A 23,253-nucleotide genomic window follows, 5' to 3' on the forward strand; every position below is an offset into this window, starting at 1 on the left:
AGTGCCAGAGTATTAGGTCTCATCCTAGCTCCAGCGTTCCTGTGTACCGTTTCCAGCGCTTCCTGTGTATTACCCGGCTTGTTACTGACTACCCCTGTTCTGTGCTCCCTGTGAACTTGACCTCGGCTTGATATTTGACTCTTCCTCCTGTGCTTCTGACCTCGACCCGGCTTCCCTGACTACGGCTTTGAACTTTCCCTTGGACATCTCCTGAATTCACGGTTTGGACTGGGCCTGTACGACACCGCTTTCATCTACTGCTTCACTGATTACTCCCTTAGAGGACCGCGACCTGCGTGTTCCCGCAGCTAAGACCACACTTCCTTGCGGGGGTCCCTGGTGAAAACCAGGAACACGTTAGACTCCGCAACTCTTGGGTGAGTAGTGCAAAAATCAGTAAGCAAATACCCTAAATCTGTGACAGTGGAGTTACAGCAGAGGTGTCGCTAATTTTGGTCAATTCTTCTACAGTAGACAAGACCAGATGTCAAAATGTGGTGCTGAGTCATCTGCATCATCAATGGGTATCTTTGAGTTTTGCAAAGCACACAACAGTATATATAGCACATGTAGGAAACAATGGCACACAGCGGTAGCTAAAAGGAAAATTGGTGCAAGATGGGATTGTCCTTGGGCCCTGCCACCCACCCTTATGTTGGATCTTAAAAAGGACATGCACACTTTAACAAACCAAGCACTTCAGCGACAAGGAGTGCCTCTTTTGTGGCTGAAGTGCTTGGTTTGTTTGGCCCCCACAAAACAAGCTAACAATGGCCTAAACGCACCTAAGCTAACAGTGTTGTTAATGAACTCTACTGTGGCAAGATGTTGTTGTCATCATCCTCACCCTCATCAGTGTGAACATCATCCTCACACATTATTAATTCATCCTCGCTGGAATCCACCTGTCACGGTTCAAGAGTGGATCCCTCGGCTTGCCCAGATTTGCATTACTCAAGTAAGGCGCGGAGTCTAACTGGGAGACGGTATTCACCAGGAACCGCCGCAAGGCGGTTTAGCCTTTGCCGTGTCTATCCCGCAGGTCATGACCCCTACTAGGAATACCAGGCGAAACCCCTTAGGAGAATATGCAAATATGGTCAACAATGGCGGACAACACAAGCAGAAGAGTAGTAGAGATCAGCAGGTTACCACTGGAGAAATGGTAGTAAGTACACTGTGGAGTGTCAATTCTGCAGTAAACAGGTTATCACTGGAATGGCGGTGAAGTACTCTGTAGAGTATTAGCTCTGCAGACAACAGGGTACCATTTTAATGGCGGCAAGTACACTGTGAAGTGTCAGTTCTGTAATCAGCAGTTTACCACTGGAATGGCGGTGAAGCATTTGCTCTGTTGTCTGTAGGTTATCACTGGAGTGACGATGAAATACTCTGTAGAGCATCAGCCCTGCGGACAACAGATTACCACTGGAATGTCAGTGAAATATTCTGTAGAGCGTTAGCTCTGCGGACAACAGATTACCACTGGAATGGCGGTGAAATATTCTGTAGCGAGTCAGCTCTGCGGACAACAGATAACCACTGGAATGGCGGTGAAATATTCTGTAGAGAGTCAGCTCTGCGGACAACAGATACCACTGGAATGGCGGCAAGTACGCTATGGAGAGTCAGCTCTGTAGTTAGCAGGAGAAAAGAAGCCACATCTAGCAACTTGAAGGTAACTAAAAGAACAAGCACCAAACATCATGTGCAGACCCAAAATAAAGATGGCCGCGGCCGGGACGGAGTGAGCAGTCGGCGGGACCAGGTAAGAGTGCTGGGGATCGGGTGTGCAGCCCGATCGCCCAGCTTGTGACACCACCATCAGCATCTTGCACAACACGGAAAGTATTTTTCACTGCACTTAAAATACATCCACCCTCCTTTCCCAATGTCATGGCTTGTGCAATAAGCGTGGATGGCTTTTTGCTGTTCCTCCATCCTCAGAAGCATATACAAGGTGGAATTCTACCTTGTTACCACTTCTTGCTTCAGTTGGTGGCAGGGCAAATTAAATTACTCTTTTAGCTGCTGCAATCTCCTACATGTTGTTGCCGAATGCCGGAAATGTCTAGATATTTTAGGGGCCACAGACAGCATCTCCTGCACGTCCCTGTAATTTTTTAAAAAGCTCTGCACCACTAAGTTTATTGTGACATACTTGGGTACATGCTGCTGCTGTTCTTGCTGGTGAAAGCGAATCACCAACCCAGTGGGCCGTCACAGTCATATAATCTTTAGTTTGCCCACTTCCGCTTGTCCACATATTGGTGGTTAAATGTATAGTGGGTAGAATGGCATTTTGTAGCCCAATAATTAAATTTTTCAAACCTTCTGGTAGAGGTGAGGAATAGCTTTTCTAGTCAAATGGTGTTGTGATGGAATTTGGTAACGGGGACATGAGACCTCAAGTAACTGTCTAAAACCAGCCGCATTGATAGTGGATATTGGACGCAGATCTAATCATAGTCGCCATGGCATCTGTGATCCGCTTTGCAACTGGGTGACAGCTTTCGTACTTGCTTTCTCTTGCAAAGGATTTTTTAACAGTTAATTGTTATAAACTACTAGTAGTCTTCTTCTTGGTCTGCTTCTGGGATGAAGATCCACCCCCAGCAGCAGCAGCAGCAGCAATGGGACTAATGCTCAAGAATTCTTCTGAGGAATCCAGGATAGTGGAGGAGTCATCTAGCCTTACCAACTTGGATGCAGGACTAACTCCGATCGCTACTGAGGATATTGATGAGGAAAGCGTTGTGGGTGTAGATTGCAGATGCTGGAATCTAGCTGAGAGAAGGGACCTAGCTGATGCTGGACTGCTTGTTGTTATTTTTTTAGCATAAGTTTCAGATTTTCCCAACAGCTTGCCATGAACTCACTTCAAATGGCGTAACATGGATTAGATTCCTAGATGGTTAAGGAGATGGTTAAGGTCCCTACCTCTACTGACTATGCCTTTAAAAACGCTACAAATGGCTAGACAACTGTTGTCAGGATTTTGGTAAAAATAATTTCACACATAAGAGGTGGATTTTTTTGTGTTATGCCCAGGCATGACAATGGCCTTCTTCTTATCACGTGCAAGAACTGCTTCCACTGGTGCAGTTGTTATACACACAAAATCATCCTCATCAACATCCTCATTATCGCCGTCATCAGCTACACAAATATCTCCCTCATCCTCTTGCAATTCCAAAGTGGCATTCTCAATTTGTGTATCATCGGCTACACTTGGGCTGCTCATCCACACATCTGCAGAAATGTGAAAGGAGGATTCTTTTTAGCAATGGAGCAATGCCACCTAGACTGTAGACTGGCAACAACACTGGGACCTCTCCTGTTTCTTTCTGTGTGAGCTATAATAACACGGTACAATGTGACTGCAGATTTTGAAGAACACTGCCAGCCCTATTATTTCTATTTCACCAATGACAATTAGCAATGGAGCAATGTACCTCTCCTGTTTCTGTGTGAGCTATAACTCAGTAGAATGTCACTGGGGACTTTTAAGAAAACTGCCACTCCCTCCTCTTTCTGTTTTAGATATGACGCTGCACAACTGCACTAGAGACTGCCAAGAACCATGCTACCTCTTCTGTGTCTCTCTGTGAAATGGCGCTGGATTACCATGGATGATGGTACTTATAGAATCCAAAACTCGCACAATTCGATGATGCAACAATGACGTTTTACCTCGTTTTCACTTCTGAGGGCGTGCGAAAGTATTGAGCCAGCTTGGCTCGGTACTTGGATCCTCAAAGTTCAGGTGGGCTTGGTTCTCGAAGAACTGAGCCCGAACATCTCTAATTATAATGGTGTGTATGCTCAGACATCACCACTTGGATAAAAATAAACTGTTGAATCTCTATGATTATAATGCCCTTTTTTTGCTTGCCAGACAAGTTCCAATACAGGTTCAAAGAGTGGGTCACAAGCAAGGTTGTACAGGAATTGGTATAAGGTTACAGATCGGGCTGGAACAATTTTAGGAAAACAGGAACTAAACATTCAGTAGCTCATTAAGGATCTCATTCTAGTTAGCTTTTTTTCAAGTGTGCATGCATATGAAAAATGTGTATCTCTACATCCAGAAAACACTATTTGTGAGTCCCTCAGTTGTGCCTCTTTACATCTTGTGACAGAGTCACTGGAATGAGACTAAGTGGCAGAGGTATGTGTCCCAAGCATCCTGCATTGTGTACATTAAAACACCAGGGAGAATGTGTAGTTGTGTGGGAATAGCTACCCACAGAGTGTTTTCATGTGGTAACAAAACATGGTAAGGGTCCCTGGTGTTATGTATGGAGAAAGAGAACAGTGGGCTCCAGACATAAAGCCCAGTCTTGGTCTTCTGGTCTGCCAGTCTCTAAACAGACTGATCAGGAGATGCACCTGTGAGGTGCCTGTGAAAAGGCAGCTAGAATATGCAATTATTGGATCTCAGCCTGTGGAGGAGGCAGATGGCTCCTGAGAGATTCTGCTGTGGTTAGCAAGGATATGTTTGGTGTGTGTCTGGACATAAGGTCCAACTCTTAAGAGAGGGTGTCGCTAGTATGTATCAGTTAGTAGCCAGATGGCTAGGATTTTGTGTTTTGTTTACTTTGTTTATTCTAATAAAACTGGTTCAAGCCAGCTACACCGAAAAACCCTGCATTCAAGTAACTTATTGCTGCTGTTCGTCACCATTTTACCCAGGAGTTGGTAGCTATTCCCCTGATTATATCACAATCTGTAAAGGTCAAGTTCACTTGTACTCTACTTAGGTAAAGATAGCCACAGTTATACATCTCCAATCTCATCTCTACCTACACTCCTACCCGCCCCCTCTGCTCTGCCTGTGACCACCGCCTCACTACTTCACTGATCACCTCTTCTCACTCCCGTGTTCAGGAGTTTGCCCGGGCTGCTCCCCTGCTGTAGAATGATCTTCCACGTTCCATCAGGTTAGCATCTACTCTCAAAGGCTTCAAGCGTGCCCTTAAGATTCATTTCTTCATTCAAGTCTATCAGTCATCCTCCTAACTCCCGTGTCCTGACTCTCTCCCCCAGTTAGTACCACCCTGTTTGTGTCTCCCTTTCTTTTAGGATGTAAGCTCTCAGGAGCAGGGCCCTCTTTCCTTGTGTGCTCCTTCTACTATTTCCATCACCATCTGTACCTCTTGGCCGGGTTCGCTAGCCCTGTTTTCTTTAGCTTCGGCCTACTTATCGTTGATTTCTACCATCCCTTTCACTATCTGTCCCAGAAATAATTTGATGTGCTTTACCTTGTTACCTGTCTTTGTATATATTTTTGTTCTTTCTGTATCATGTTGTATCTGTTTTCTGTATATGTAATGTACGGCGCTGCGGACCCTTTGTGGAGCCTTATAAGTTAAAGATAATAATAATAATAATAATAATAATAATAATAATATACCTGGCACTAGGCATATCTGTTGTCAGTGCTTTACCCCAAGGTCTGTGATGATGATGAAGATGGTCAACACAGAACTTTACAATTAGAAAAACAATATTTAAATCAATTGAAAAAAATACATTCTGCAAAAAGCTGCTGCCAGCACTAGGCTAAGACAAGGTGAGTTGGTGACACTACAACAGAGAAACCTACAACATGAGGTCCCAAAGTGAAATCATGCCTGCAAAAAATAATAGCCCTGATTTCTTCTCATATCCCATGCCCAGAAAGTGTTCGGTAATATTTAATTAAAAGTAGATTTTTTTTCCTGGTGTCCAACTGCTTCCAGCAAGCCCTGGCAACCCTAAATTGCTTGGATATGCTGACACTTGTACAATTACAAGCACCAGCATGCCCTGGGACCTGTTTTGCACCATAAAAAAAACCCTGTGCATATGGAGACATTAGATGCTACTTACTGTATGGTGCCATCCTCTCCAATCATTAAGTGGATGCCATGGCACGTATATGTAACTGACAGCGAGGGTTTCAGACTTATTCACCCCCCAGAAATACTCGGTCCACCTACTTCTGATCCGGCTGACCCATCTCTAGCTCCTAGCTCTTAGTATTAGGGTAACCTCTACCCCCCATCGGGGCATTGTTGATATGTACCTACATTTATGCCCTGTGGTTAGATAAACACTGTTATATCTGCTCCCTGCTATGTACCCTTCCATCCTTTCTCTTTTTTTTCTGTATCCCCCTACTCTTTAAACTTTAATACCAATTATTAATGTAAAAAAAAAAATACTGTGCAATAATAACACTGACACTGTTCAAAAAATATTTAAAAGAAAAAAAAGACTGCCCCACTCACCTACTTTTACCAATTTATCATCCTCTTCTTTCTTCCTGCTTGCAATCATTTTGAAAAATAATAAAATTCCTAAACATGTCAAAGATTTGCTCATTGTAGCAATTTTATCCATGTAGGTTATGCTCCTTGTGGGTTGTGACCTCTACTAGGTAATACAGATGGTTTTCCCATGATGCTCTGATCTGATTTGATTAGCAACTGTGGCCGCTCGGCCTGTCCTTCGCATTACAGGTCCACAAAAAGCAAGTCTTCGGCATGTATAATGTTTTTAATTTTTTTCCGAAAAGATTATAAGCTTGAAGAAAGCAAATTACCCAGCTTGAATTTAGGTGAGAAATACATTTTAAAAGAGGGTGTTTTGGGCACAGTCTTTTTTTTAAATAAAAGATTATTTAATATTGTCAATGTTTTTATTTCAAAGTTTTTTTCGTGGTGCACTACAGGCCCCAGTGGGCCGTGGAAGCCAGGGCACAATAGCACTTATAGTTTTAGTTCCACAAGTACGCACCAGTAAATCCAGGCAGTTTAGGGCTGCCAGGGCTTGTTTGCACCAGAAAAAAAAATCTATATTTTTAACTATATATTATCCCAACAATCATTGGGTGCTTCAGCATGAGCTCTTTTTCATTTAACATTTTTTAAGGGGTGGGTCTGATTCTCCTGGGGAAATCAACCCCATGCTGACCAGGTCTGGTTGACATTATGACATTGGTGACCCCATGCTGCGTGCACTCCTGTTTGTGTCACCAGCCAAACCTGTTTGTGCAAAGAGATGCTATGTTATTTTGGCTACGGTGTGGCTGGGGAGGAACACTGTTTTTTTGTTTTTGTTTTCTTTTAAAAAAATATTTTTTAAAAAAAATCTACAACAAAATCAAGGTATTTATTTATTTTTACAGCTAAAACGCCAAGGAGAGGATGATGAATGCGGTCTCTCATAATTTTGATTAAAATGTATCTTCATGGGCTTTAATTGTATCTTTATACGGAAGCATTTATGTGTCTATTTTGAGCTGAAAATAAACAAGTAAATGCACTTTTTTCCAACAAATTTTACTCCTGCACTTTTAGGGTAAATACTGCCAAGCCCAAATGATCCCCAAAAGCCGAGTTTAAAATACGTAAGCCTCTCTCCTGATTGGCCACTAGAGGGTGTCAGGTGGAATACAAGGAAATGCAGCAATCTCAGTATAATGCTGGTTTAGCACCTTGGACAGCACTTGTCAAATAATTGTATATCAGGATGGTAATGTACATAAAACGTGCTTAGCAATATGTGGTTAAGATTTCTCCCCTTAATGATTTGCAGCTTGTTAAACTTAGTGACAAGAACAAATGCTACTATGAGTCAGATAAATTGAGAATTTACTTTAATTTACCCAAATTAAGATTACATTTTTTGAGGGCTGGAGACCATATAGGGCTCTGTTTGATAGCATAGTGTGTATTTCTCTATTTTATTACGGTTATTTAGGAAAAATGAGCATAACCATAATTTTATCTTTGTAAATGGTCATATAGTTATTATAACGCTATAGATTGATCATAGACCCACAAATGTTTTCTGCAACTTCTAATATTCATTGGGATACAAACATGTGTACTTTTCAGAGGCTTTGTATCTCTATAATAGCCAAATGAAATGCAATGTATAAATGTAAAGATGTAGCAAGTGTTAATTTAAGATTTAATGCAGTCAGCACTTTATGGTGTTCATCCACTGAACCGAAAATCATTGTTTTGCCGTAAACTATTTAAGGATGCTTTTCCAACACATGCAACTCATCCTATTTGTCTTCTCATGCATTTAAATGAAGTATCATTACAGCACAGTATATGAACTAGAGTTTAAGCTCTCTTGTGCAGTGTGTTCAAAGAGAAAATTTCCTACAGGACACCATCCAGCAAACAGTACTTGGGGCTTTAGCTGACACCAAGTTTTGTCACAGGCACTGCATGAGAGCAGCAGTCAATGCCTCCTCTCTTTTGGCACCTGAAAGGCACTTAGAGCCTGTTTTAGAGTTACACATAATAATGCATCCCAAAACTACATATCAAAATGCAGGTTTAGGGCACAGAAACATTTTTGCATGTGGATTTTTATTTTCACCTATAGCTATGGCTGGATGGTAAAGATACTATCTGGCATATAGATATCATCATTATCAACTTGATAATGATAATGAGAATTTATTAAATGACGTGAAGGGATCTATACATGCGCAGCCCATCAGAGCTGTTTTCTCACGCTCCAGCCAATCTATACTAGTCGCTCATATATTCTTGTTGTGGATTTTATTGCAGATTACCTATGAATTTAGGATCATAATTAAAAGGTTAATGAGAGGCTTAAGGGTGTTTCATTTTTATTAAATAAAAAAATCTATGGAGAGTGTGTGTATGTTTTGTCATAAGAAACTATTGTAGAACTATATGCTCCAGACGGCCCTATACACCCAGAGAGAAGCAATTATTCTATGAATGCAAATATGTAGCAAACTTTAAACTGACATTTAACAAATCACATGGTATTGAAATAATTTAAAGTTTACTATAGCTATAAGTGCACCAGAATTTTGAACTCTGGGAAAACAAGGAATGTGAATTTAATTGTGTATATTAAATACATTGTATTCATATTGCCTTGGATATTTCCAATTTTTTTTCACTCTGATATTGGAATCGTGTGATATTCACTTCTTTGGAATCATTTTTCAGCGCTGTGTACCCCCCTTTTTTTCCCTTTTTCCAAGAGACTAGAGCAGGTCAACTTGCGAATCTTCACAAAGCAAAACACAAGTGGAGACGCGGTCACTTTTATTGGTCTCTTGTCGAAGATCCATACAGTGGTCTGGTGGTCCTTTTTCACAAGTATGATAAACATCCAGCAGGTTATAGATTTGGATGTAGATAAATGCATGATTTTAGATGGGGCAAGACTCATTAGCATTTAAGGGTCCCACACTAAGTGGCATAGGATATGGCATAGGATATGTAGAGAGATAAAGTCCTTATTTTTTCAGCCCAGCAGCTATTCTTTGGTAGTGATTTTAACACCATTATTAGGATTAAAGACAGGAGAGACATGATTACTTCCCTGGATTATGATTTCCTTTTTCTAGCTAACATGGTCAGTCGGGCAGGTATTGTGAATGAGCATAATGACCTAATGAATTTTACCTAATTTTAGAGATAAGTGTAGGTCTGTAATAGATGAGCTTTTGTTAAAGACCAATACCTCTGTGCTGAAGCCAGTGGAGATTTTGGCTCATGTGACCATGAATGAATGAGAAAGAATCAGTCTTGTTGGACTAAAGAGTGGTTCCAGGAGGAGAGAGAGAATCATTCTTTAATATGCAACAATTCTGATGACTTCAGAAATTTCCTGCAGATGAATGAACCCAAATTCCAGGAACTGCTCCAACTAGTCACCCCCTCATCCAGAAGGAGACCCATGTCTGCAGAGCAGAGACTGATTGTTACCTTAAGATTTTTGTCCACAGGAAGGACACTGGCTGATCTTAAATACAACACAGCACTATCACCAAAGCTCTTGGTTTGATCATACCTGAGACCTGTGACACTAGTGTTCAAGTTCTGCGTGAACAGTATATGAAGGTTGGTTTAACAAATCTACTGTTTTTTAAAAACTGTACTTTATATAAAAATGTGCAATACAATAAAATCAAGGCAGGGGTTCATAGCTGCTCATAATGCAACAGTTCACTACTATCCATTTGGGATTGGCGCCGTGTGTACTGTTGCATACTTGTGCAGGGAATTGGTGTGGACGTCATGTAGAGTTTCGGTGTAACACATTGTCCTTCCATAATGGAATGTTGCATGTGGCTAGGTCGAAATGTATATGTGTCTGCCTGAAATGTCCTTGCTCCTGTGTGTGTGGTTGGATGGTGTCAAAACTGTGTCTAGCCACAAATCCTCCGTGTTCGATCTACAAATGAGTTTGCACACCAAACGCTCCATTTGTATTTGTATTTGTATTGGTCTGCTTGCACTTCTCATTTTGTTTGCTAGCATTGCTGCAAGCAGATCAAATGAGTCTTGTTGCAGTTTTTAGACATCAAATATTTTGCGCATTCTACCATCTTTTCTGTTAGCACATCATTTTGATCAAGATCACGGAGTCATTTTTTATATTGCACACTTGTTGCTGTGTTGGTACTTCTATGATGTCCCGGCTATCTACTGTTAGCTGGCTGCCATGTGTAGATGTAGTTGTCTCTTGTTGGTCAACCACATCAGAGATTATTGGTTCAGACAGGACAGCAGGCTTTGTAATGAGCAAAACATTATAGCGTGTATAGCATTACATGCATGTACCAATTTAACAATTTCAAACATCTTTATCTTTTAGTTTCCTGCAACGGTAGAGCAATGGCAACTTCTTGCTGAAGATTTTGAATGTCAATGGAATTTTCCAAACTATGGCAGTGCCTTTGATGGGAAACATGTACGAATTATGCCACCCTCCAAAAGTGGATCTTATTGTTACGATTATAAAGGTTTTTTCAAAATAATTTTAATGGCCATTGTGGATGCCAACTATGTATTCTATTTGTGGACATTGGAAAAAATGGGAAGGTGTCAGATGGAGGCGCATTGGAGCAGACTCCTTTCCATGACAAACTTAGAAACAATGAACTTAATCTACCAATAGGAAGTAACACAAAATATGAACTAAATTGTGTATTTATGGCAGATGAAGCATTTGCATTACACAATAATGTATTGAAACCTTACCTGCAACACAATCTGTCAACAGAAAGGCAGATATTTAATTATATGTTTCCACGAGCTATGCGTATTGTGAAAAACGCATTTGAAATTCTGAGTAACAGATTTAGAGTCTTTCTTTCAGCCATAAATCTACGTTTAGATTCACAAAGTGGTGATGGTTCGTTGTGTCCTATAAAATGTTCTTAGGCGCAAAAGCCCCTGTATGCGCAGTATGCATACCAATATGGACAACAATGTAGAACTAACCGAAATTGTTGGTCTGACACCACTGGAGTCAGGGCAAATTAGAAATGGAAGTCACATGGCCAAATGAAATAGGGAGGCCTACCTACAATATTTTAATGGTGTGGGTGCTGTGCAATGAAAGAATGACATTGTGTCATGTATGTACGCATGTTATGTGTGTAAACTGTATTATTGTCACTCACCGGACCGTGAGTGCCTCTTCCCGGACATTTAGGAACCGTGGCCGTCCGCCATCCTGAGGGTCTGCGCATGCGCAGCCCTTTTCTATACTTCAGTGTATACTCCTTTAACTTAATTGGCAGATCAGGCAACCTCCCTATATTAAGCACCTGTGGTCACCACCACGTTGCCTGATCTTGGAGTCTCATTCCTCATGAGTCTCTGAAGGTGTTCCTGTATTACTCGTGTATTCAGCGCTGCTGATTCCTGTGGTTTCCAAACCACTTCTACTACTGTGGTTCCATACCACTTCTACCATCAACTGTATCATCATGACTGTTTGCTGATTCCTATCCGCTGCCTCCGTGCACTACAGTCTTCTACACCACTTCAACGTTATTTTATATCTATGTGACTGTTTGCTCATTGCTATCCGCTGCCTCCGTGCACTCCAGCTTTTACCTCACTCACCTGCTTCTCATCAAGTCTGTTTGCTGATTTCTATCCGCTGCCGCCGTGCACTACAGTCTCCTGCTTGCAACTCGCCTGTGTTCAACATCGTGACTGCCAGCTGACTACTATCCGCTGCCTCTGTGCACTACAGTCTCCTGCTTGCAACTCGCCTGTGTTCAACATCGTGACTGCCAGCTGACTACTATCCGCTGCCTCTGTGCACTACAGTCTCCTGCTTGCAACTCGCCTGTGTTCAACATCGTGACTGCCAGCTGACTACTATCCGCTGCCTCTGTGCACTACAGTCTCCCGCTTGCAACTCGCCTGTGTTCAACATCGTGACTGCCAGCTGATTACTATCCGCTGCCTCCGTGCACTACACTCTCATCTCATCTTTGCTGTGACTTCCTCGAGACTGCCGCTTTTCATTACCATCTGCTACACTTCGTGATCTACAGCTCCTGCCCTGCGCTGCACTCCTGTTTCCCATCGCTGTTGGTTCCTGTGGTTGCTACTGGTTACCTCCGTGTGCCGCTGAGTCCTGCCGCTGTGGTCAGCGCTATCGTCCATCTCCTGCTGATCCACTCTCCACGCCTTCACGTGTTCCACTGGTCTCTACCCTCCTGTCAGCATTGGATTTGTATCTCTTCTACTACCCTCTGCTGGATCATCTCCATTCTCCTGGGTTTCCTATGAGTCCAGTTCCACGTGTTGCTGACTCCTGTGGATTCGTGTCCCTGTCGGTCTACTCACCTGTGCGCTGCACCTGCTAGACCGCTGCTTCACCTATCCAGGGACTTCCTATCCAGTCGGTCTCCAGCCGCTCAGGTACCGCTGCAATCCCATCTGACTGCTACTGCTGAACCACGGTATGCATACTTCTCATTGACTGTGCTGTGTATTGCATATCTTGCTGGACTGTGTTTGGTTCTCTCTGGAGTCTGCTATCCGCTGAGTCTATTGCCATCATTGACTGTGTTATCATTGTGCTGGACTACTTCAAGAGACTTTCTAGATTGCAGACCTGATCAGTCATTTACATATATATATATATCTATATTGTGCATATTACTGTGGATCGTGTATAAGGTGCCTGTGTATATCCTGTGTTGCAGTCTTCCCCCGTGCACCTCCTCACATATATATTCAGTGGTACAACTTGCTGATGTCAGACCACTGATCCCTGTTTCCGGTATCACCTGTTCCATTATCCTCTCACATATATATTCAGTGGTACAACTTGCTACCGCAGACCACTGACTACCTGGATACCTCCACTTGGATTCCATTCCTTCACTCAGACAGCGGTACAACTTGCTACCCGCAGACCGCTGACTCTCATCACCTCCTTGTTTCTGTTGGACATTCCTCCTCACTATAGCAGTGGTACAACTTGCTATCGCAGACCACTGACTACCTTCACGTGTCCTCGTCCATACAGTTCCTTGTGTATCATTACCTCATTATTACCAGTGTTGCTAGTCATAGACTTTCCTGAGCATCTCATCGGCCATCATTTCATGTTCCGTGATCACCCAGCTACCAGAGTACCCTATTACCATCTACATTGCTCTGGTAAGCCTACCATCTGGTGATCCCTGGGTAAAGACTCCTAGTGCCCGTGACAGTAAGATCAGGCCATGACAGACCCAGATGTGGAACCTACCGCCAAAGAGATGCTGCAACATCTGGTTAGCCGTGTGGAGCAACAGGATGCCCGCCAACAGCTGTTACTTCAGTGTTATCAGTCATTAACCTCCCAAGGAACATCTGGACAGACTGTGACAGCTACTACTGAAGCTCCTGTGCTTTCCTCCGTTTCCCCATTGCCATCCCAGGTGTCTATAGCTTCCACGCTTCACCTGCCTACTCCGTCAAAGTACGATGGAGACCCCAAAACTTGTAGGGGTTTCCTTAACCAATGTTCAGTCCATTTTGAGCTCCAACCTCAAAATTTTTCTACCCATCGTTCCAGAGTGGCCTATCTTATCTCTTTGTTTTCAGGACAAGCCCTGGCTTGGGCCTCCCCTCTGTGGGAGAGGAACGATCCAATATTACAAGATAGTGCCAAATTCATTTCTACATTCCGAAGTGTGTTCGATGAACCAGGTCGTGTGACCTCCGCTGCTTCCAGCATCCTCCGTCTGCGACAAGGATCTCATACTGTAGGCCAGTACGTCATTCAATTTAGGATCTTAGCCTCTGAACTTCAGTGGAACACTGAAGCCCTAGTTGCCGCCTTCTGGCAGGGGCTTTCCGATAAAATTAAAGATGCACTGACTACCCAAGAGCTTCCTTCGTCACTTGAAGATTTGATCTCTCTATGCCATCGTGTTGATATGAGATTTCGTGAAAGAGAGGCTGAGAAAACGACTTCTGCTAAAGCACCTTTTCGCTCTAACCCTCAATTTCGTCCAGTGTCACCCGCTGTGATTCCCATGGATATTGGACGTTCCAAGTTATCTTCTGAGGAGAGGAAACGAAGAGTCAAGAATAGACTCTGTATCTATTGTGCTGATTCCACTCATGTCCTCAGCTCCTGCCCTAAGAGATCGGGAAATGCCAGGCCCTAACTAGTTCTGGAGAGGTGAAGTTAGGGTCCCTGGAGTCCTCTCCATCGTCTATGAAATCTAAAGTCTGCGCTTTTGATGTGACTATTTCCTTTGCTACCAAGACCTTTGAGTCACAGGCATTGATTGATTCCGGAGCAGCAGGAAATTTTATTTCCAAATCGTTAGTTAATCAATGGTCTCTACCAATGATTACCTTAAAAACTCCCATTACTGTGACGGCTATCGATGGATCACGTCTCATCAACGGTCTCATCACCCAGAGTACGTCTCCAGTAATCCTTCAGATTGGTGCTCTGCATCATGAAGAGATATCGTTTTTAATTCTTCCTGTTACGACAAGTCCGATTGTCCTAGGCCTTCCATGGCTTCAGTGTCACTCTCCCCAGATTGACTGGCGCACCCCTCAAGTCACGTCTTGGGGGCCTGAATGTCACCATCATTGCCTTTCCCAAGTCATCCCTCTCAAGGTACAGCAAGCTTCCATCTCAGCTATTTCACCGGGACTCCCTCCTCAATATGCTTCATTTACCGATGTTTTTGATAAAGCTCAGTCTGAACGTCTTCCTCCTCATCGTTCTTGGGATTGTCCGATTGATCTTCTTCCTGGCAAGACTCCTCCCAGGGGCCGGGTCTATCCACTCTCGTTACCTGAAACTCAAGCTACATCTGAATATATACGGGAGAACCTCCAGCGTGGGTTCATTCGACCTTCCACCTCGCCCGCTGGAGCTGGGTTCTTCTTTGTCAAAAAGAAGGATGGATCATTACGCCCTTGTATAGATTTTCGTGGACTCAATGCCATTACTATCAAGAATCGGTATCCCATTCCGTTGATCACTGAGCTATTTGACCGCATCAAGGGAGCCCGTATTTTTACTAAGTTGGATCTTCGTGGTGCCTACAATTTAATCAGAATCCGTTCCGGTGACGAATGGAAGACGGCGTTTAACACCAGAGACGGGCATTACGAATATCTGGTAATGCCTTTCGGGCTATGTAATGCCCCCGCTGTTTTTCAGGGCTTCATCAATGAGATTTTTCGGGACTTATTATATGTATGTGTCGTCGTCTACCTGGACGACATATTGATTTTTTCACAGGACCTGCCTTCTCACCACCAACATGTGGCAGAAGTCCTCTCCAGGCTACGGAAAAATTCATTGTTCTGTAAATTAGAAAAATGTTCATTCGAATTACCCCAGATTCCATTCTTGGGGTATATTGTTTCCGGAGTTGGTCTGAAGATGGATCCTGACAAAGTAAATGCTGTACTACATTGGCCCCAGCCAACTACTCTTCGTGCCATCCAGCGTTTTTTAGGTTTTGCCAATTACTATAGACGCTTCATTCAAGACTTTTCTTCCATTGCATCTCCTATTGTGGCCCTGACTCGAAAAGGGGCTAATCCTAAGCAATGGTCTACTGAGGCTATTCAAGCCTTTCAAACATTAAAAGAGTCCTTCTCTTCGGCTCCAATCCTTCGTCAGCCTGATGTGACACTCCCCTTTTTTCTAGAAGTAGATGCCTCTAATGTGGGCTTAGGAGCTATTCTCTCCCAACGCTCGGAACAGCAAAAATTCCACCCTTGTGCCTTCTATTCTCGGGGTCTCTTACCCGCAGAGAAGAATTATACCATCGGAGACAAGGAATTACTGGCTATCAAAGCCGCATTAGAGGAATGGAGATACTTGTTGGAGGGAGCTCGCCATCCGGTGACGATCTTCACGGATCATAAGAACTTGTCATATCTCCAGTCTGCCCAATGCTTGAACCCTCGTCAAGCAAGATGGTCTCTTTTCTTTTCCCGTTTTGAATTAATAATTACCTTCAAACCAGCTGCCAAGAACAAAAAAGCTAATGCCTTATCTAGAGCCTTTGTTACGTCCTCTGATATAGAAGAGGTTTCCAACCATACCATTCTAGACCCCAAATGTATCTCACTGGCTGCTTCATCCACCAAAACGCTACCATTTGGGAAGACCCTCGTGCCTCCTACTCTAAGGAGGAAAATCCTTTCGTGGTTCCATGCCTCTCGTTTTTCTGGACACGCCGGTGAACACAAGACTTTTGAGATCCTCTCTCGAAGTTACTGGTGGCCTTCAATGAGGAGAGACGTCAAAGAGTTCATTGCTTCCTGTGAATTATGTTCGCAATTCAAATCCTCCCGCAGAACCCCAGCAGGGTTGCTGCGACCACTACCCATTCCGTCCAAACCATGGACCCATATTAGTATGGATTTCGTTACTGACTTACCACCTAGTAAGAACCATAACACTATTTGGGTGGTAGTGGACAGATTTTCGAAGATGGCTCATTTCATCCCTCTGTCTGGTTTGCCTTCCTCGTCTATCCTGGCTGAACATTTCATTAAAGAGATCTTCCGTATCCATGGATGTCCATCTGAGATTGTGTCTGATAGAGGAGTACAATTCGTGTCCAGATTCTGGCGAGCCCTTTGTAAAACCTTGGGCATACGATTAGCACTCTCATCTTCTTACCATCCACAATCCAATGGACAAACCGAACGTGTCAATCAAGATCTTGAGACTTTTATAAGGATATTTTCATCAGCCAATCAAGACAACTGGGTAGAGTTACTCCCTTGGGCTGAGTTCGCCCATAACAACATGTACCATGAGTCATCATCCAAAACTCCATTCTTTGTGGTCTACGGTCACCATCCGTCTTTTCCGGAATTTCCTGCCCTCCCGCCCACCCAAGTTCCTGCGGTGGAAACGGTTTGTCAGACCTTTAAAAATATCTGGTCTCAGGTCAGAACCTGTTTAAAGAAGACATCTGTCAAATATAAATCTTTCGCTGATAAGAAGAGGCGGGCTATTCCACCACTAAAAATTGGAGATCGTGTCTGGTTATCCACAAAAAATATTCGTTTGAAGGTTCCATCCATGAAATTCGCCCCTCGTTTTATTGGTCCATATAGGATCATTCAAGTTATCAATCCAGTATGTGTGAAACTCCTTCTTCCTAAGAGTCTTCGGATTTCTAATGCCTTCCATGTATCTTTGCTCAAACCTCTTATTATCAACCGTTTTTCAACTCCTCCCTCAGCTCCGCAGCCAGTTCAAGTTCATCAGGAGGAGGATTTTGAGATTACCGAGGTACTAGATGCAAAAATTTCGCGAGGAGTCCTCCACTTCCTCGTTCATTGGAAGGGCTTTGGTCCTGAGGAGCGCTCTTGGATCAAAGCTGAAGATCTTAATGCTCCTGCCCTTTTGAAGAAGTTTTACTCCAAAAATCCGGACAAGCCCGGTTCCAGGCGTTCTGTGCCCACCTTTAAAAGGGGGGGTACTGTCACTCACCGGACCGTGAGTGCCTCTTCCCGGACATTTAGGAACCGTGGCCGTCCGCCATCCTGAGGGTCTGCGCATGCGCAGCCCTTTTCTATACTTCAGTGTATACTCCTTTAACTTAATTGGCAGATCAGGCAACCTCCCTATATTAAGCACCTGTGGTCACCACCACGTTGCCTGATCTTGGAGTCTCATTCCTCATGAGTCTCTGAAGGTGTTCCTGTATTACTCGTGTATTCAGCGCTGCTGATTCCTGTGGTTTCCAAACCACTTCTACTACTGTGGTTCCATACCACTTCTACCATCAACTGTATCATCATGACTGTTTGCTGATTCCTATCCGCTGCCTCCGTGCACTACAGTCTTCTACACCACTTCAACGTTATTTTATATCTATGTGACTGTTTGCTCATTGCTATCCGCTGCCTCCGTGCACTCCAGCTTTTACCTCACTCACCTGCTTCTCATCAAGTCTGTTTGCTGATTTCTATCCGCTGCCGCCGTGCACTACAGTCTCCTGCTTGCAACTCGCCTGTGTTCAACATCGTGACTGCCAGCTGACTACTATCCGCTGCCTCTGTGCACTACAGTCTCCTGCTTGCAACTCGCCTGTGTTCAACATCGTGACTGCCAGCTGACTACTATCCGCTGCCTCTGTGCACTACAGTCTCCTGCTTGCAACTCGCCTGTGTTCAACATCGTGACTGCCAGCTGACTACTATCCGCTGCCTCTGTGCACTACAGTCTCCCGCTTGCAACTCGCCTGTGTTCAACATCGTGACTGCCAGCTGATTACTATCCGCTGCCTCCGTGCACTACACTCTCATCTCATCTTTGCTGTGACTTCCTCGAGACTGCCGCTTTTCATTACCATCTGCTACACTTCGTGATCTACAGCTCCTGCCCTGCGCTGCACTCCTGTTTCCCATCGCTGTTGGTTCCTGTGGTTGCTACTGGTTACCTCCGTGTGCCGCTGAGTCCTGCCGCTGTGGTCAGCGCTATCGTCCATCTCCTGCTGATCCACTCTCCACGCCTTCACGTGTTCCACTGGTCTCTACCCTCCTGTCAGCATTGGATTTGTATCTCTTCTACTACCCTCTGCTGGATCATCTCCATTCTCCTGGGTTTCCTATGAGTCCAGTTCCACGTGTTGCTGACTCCTGTGGATTCGTGTCCCTGTCGGTCTACTCAACTGTGCGCTGCACCTGCTAGACCGCTGCTTCACCTATCCAGGGACTTCCTATCCAGTCGGTCTCCAGCCGCTCAGGTACCGCTGCAATCCCATCTGACTGCTACTGCTGAACCACAGTATGCATACTTCTCATTGACTGTGCTGTGTATTGCATATCTTGCTGGACTGTGTTTGGTTCTCTCTGGAGTCTGCTATCCGCTGAGTCTATTGCCATCATTGACTGTGTTATCATTGTGCTGGACTACTTCAAGAGACTTTCTAGATTGCAGACCTGATCAGTCATTTACATATATATATATCTATATTGTGCATATTACTGTGGATCGTGTATAAGGTGCCTGTGTATATCCTGTGTTGCAGTCTTCCCCCGTGCACCTCCTCACATATATATTCAGTGGTACAACTTGCTGATGTCAGACCACTGATCCCTGTTTCCGGTATCACCTGTTCCATTATCCTCTCACATATATATTCAGTGGTACAACTTGCTACCGCAGACCACTGACTACCTGGATACCTCCACTTGGATTCCATTCCTTCACTCAGACAGCGGTACAACTTGCTACCCGCAGACCGCTGACTCTCATCACCTCCTTGTTTCTGTTGGACATTCCTCCTCACTATAGCAGTGGTACAACTTGCTATCGCAGACCACTGACTACCTTCACGTGTCCTCGTCCATACAGTTCCTTGTGTATCATTACCTCATTATTACCAGTGTTGCTAGTCATAGACTTTCCTGAGCATCTCATCGGCCATCATTTCATGTTCCGTGATCACCCAGCTACCAGAGTACCCTATTACCATCTACATTGCTCTGGTAAGCCTACCATCTGGTGATCCCTGGGTAAAGACTCCTAGTGCCCGTGACAATTATGATGTATATTTCATACGATAAAACTTTTATACATTAACGTTACAGTTTTCACTAACTGTTCCACTTGGCAGTATTTCATCACTCTGCACTAGTTCAAATGGGGAACTACTGTCCGTTTCCATGTTGCAGGTGAATGCTCTAATAATTTCATCTTTACGGGTGAAGTTCAGGAGGTCAAAGTACCACAACTTTGGTACATACACATCCTCAGCTGCTGCCCCAGATTTTTTGGAGGCCTCTATCTTGTTAAATTCTTTTTATGAATACAGTGCTAAGTTTATGTATCTTCTCCTTGGTCCACTCAATATTTGCTCCAGGGTATTGTGGAAGGCATGCTTTCACTAGTTCTTGCATAGCCACACTCCTCTTCTGTTTGTTAGAGTATTCTTTACATTTATTTTCCATAAGAATGGATGGGATCTGTAGGTCTTAATGAAGTCCTTCATGAGCTCCACATTACGGTCATATGCCATGTCTATATATTATTTTTAAAAAATAAATAAAAAAAATGGTTATATTTGCACACACCAAATAGGACAGAAGGTTTTTAAGAAGAATTGTTTTTAAAAATAAACATATAAAAATAATAAAATAATTTCAGGTTAAGAAGAAATATAAGTAAAAAAAAAAAATTTGACGGTATCATTCAAAAAGAAATGGTATGTTTGAGATAAGCACATGCCTACAAAAAAATACATAATTGTTCCATAAAGTACGTACCTTGAAGATAAAGCAATGAAACAAGGCAAAACGCTTGGAGTATCCCACAGAATTTTTGGGGTATATTATTCTGACATATCAGCAAACACAAGGTAATTATACACGATTGAACGTTCACCCACAATGCTCCATTCTGTAACTGTACCAACTATGATTGGTCCATATCGAAAACGTCCATGTCTGTATTTATAAAATTAAGGCAGAGCCAGTCTTGTGGTGAGGGACCTGCAAAGATGGTGGTTGAGAAGCAGGTGTCGGTGCAATTACAGGAGCAAAGTAGGAGAACTGATGAAGGTGTGGAAGGGGATGGAGAAGAGGAAATCCAATTAACGGATATTAAAAAGCAAAGCCAATGAGCCCTCGAGATGATGGTAAAACTATGGCTTTAGTCGTGTTGGTCCAGCACAGACCAACACGGCTAAAACTGTCAAAAGCGAAAATACCCAAGAGTCAATCACAGAAAATAAGTGATTATGCAAAAACTGCTACACCAAATCTGGGAGAAACTGGGGTTAGAAAAGGACAAAATTTCAAGTCCAACTAACAAAAATCCAACTTCAGTGGTCCGACTTCAAAAATAAAGAACAAAGAAGGCTTGTGAGAATCCTTAAAAACATTTTTTTTAAAAAAAAGTGAGTATTGAAAGTGCTAAGTTAAAATGTTGTACAACTATTAAAAGGCCTTGTTAGAGATTTCTTTAAAAAATAACAATTATTAAGACTAAAAAAGTTTTAAAACTATTTATAGAAAGAAGAATGCATGAAGAAATATGCTGCATAGCTACTGAAAAAGTTGAGTGGAAGAAGGTGTAGTAATTATAAAACAAGAAAAAAGAAAGATAGCAATTGGAGAAATTAAAGTTTCTGTTAGGAACCCCTCCAGCCAGTACAGCAAAACCCAGAGTCTGGTCTGAAGTCTGGTGTTCACTGTTGCCCCTAGTGGTGGGGACAGACTTGGCTGCAGACAAACAGAGGGTCATAAGATGTGTACTGGCCAAGGAGAACCCAGGAAGAGAGTGCTATGAAAGACAGCAGCGTGGGGTCCAGGCAAGGGTCAGCCGACAGCAGACAACGTATCCAATGAACAAACCAAGGTCAGGGGCCACAGGCACAGGTTCTGAGTCCAGAGACAGGTGTAAGATCGGGATCACAAGTAGAGGTTCAAAATCCAGTTTCAAGCAATAGGTCGGGTTCAGAAGCAGAGGTTCAAGGTCCAGAAACAGGCAAAGGTCATACACAGTAGTTCAATCCAGAAGGTTTACACCAAACAGCACAGGAGCAGGTTAGCAGACAGGGAACTGGAAGCTATAACCGGCAGTGAAGCTCAGACCTCACTGCCTTAAATAGTACTGAGAGCCAATCAGGACAGAGGAGAACAGGGCTGACAGTCAGCCTCAGGAGGCTGCTAATTAATTACTGGCTAGAACTGGCATAGGTAATAACATAACCAGGAAGCATGTATAAAAATATAAATGAACCAGTTTAAATCGTATGAGAGCTCCCCCTAGAGTTGGAGGATGTCCCTACACCCTCCTACATCTATGCAACAAGGATAATCCCAAAGAATAAAAACAAAGCATAGAAACTAGAGCATGCGCCCGGCTGCTAGATCACGCCAGGATGCGGCGTACTGCCGCGGCTCATGACAGTTTCAGTAAAAGAAGGTAAAAGGAATGACATGTAAAAGTTTTATGAAATGTTAGGAGTGCCCTGTGCCATTATAATAACCAAAATGACGCCTGTTTTACAGATGTTATGGACCAACAGGGCAACTTGATTGGAAAAAAACAACAGGGACCACAAGATAAATTTATTTCAAGCAGTATGTCTAAGGTGAGGAAATGGTAGTTTGCACTGTGGTAGAAACAAATTTGTGTTCCGTTTCTTTGTTTGACAGAATTAAAATGTTTTTCCTTTCCTCATATAGATACCATCATCATATCTGACGAAAGTTCAGAAGGAACACGCAGTAATATTTGAGGTCCTCCGGGTGATGGAAAGGGTGTGGTCAAGAAGATGGAAAAGATGAACGAATATTTTATTGAATTAAGTGCAAACATCAATGATGTTAAGAAAAAAAAATCAAGAAACTTGAAAAACAATTTCCTGAAATTGTTTCAAGTATATGAAAAAGTAATATCCAAAAGCAGTAGCCAGGTTAACCGTTAAATATGTTACTGGATTTATGAGTGATGCAATTTTTTTTTCTGCTATATTCATTTCTATGGATATTGTCTACTAATAAATGTGTTGGATTAAAAAAGCGTGGTTTCTTTGGTCCACTGGCAATAAATATATATTTACTTACAATAAAGTCTTAAGTATGAAACATGTTAAATGCACATGTATGGTTTTATCCAATACACATCTATAGACTGGATGTGCTTTTCTTCTTGACTAGATGTACACAGGTGTATAATTATGGAAGCAGACATATCCAATAGACATCCTTAGTAATTCAAATGTATGTGCCTGTCTTGTAGACTGTACTGACAAAGGTGAACAATTAGGCAAGCAGACATATGCTATACACATCAATGCAATACACAGCTACTAATGGTTTTCTGTTAGAAGCACCTATTTGCCATTTGACTGATGTGCAGACACCGCACCACGTGGGAAAGGTAAAGACATCAGAAATTTAAATACACATGCCCTGAAAGGAGTGGCAGTTTGAGGAACTATTGGTA

Source organism: Mixophyes fleayi, chromosome 2 (assembly GCF_038048845.1).
Source record: "Mixophyes fleayi isolate aMixFle1 chromosome 2, aMixFle1.hap1, whole genome shotgun sequence".
Classification (NCBI taxonomy): domain Eukaryota; kingdom Metazoa; phylum Chordata; class Amphibia; order Anura; family Limnodynastidae; genus Mixophyes; species Mixophyes fleayi.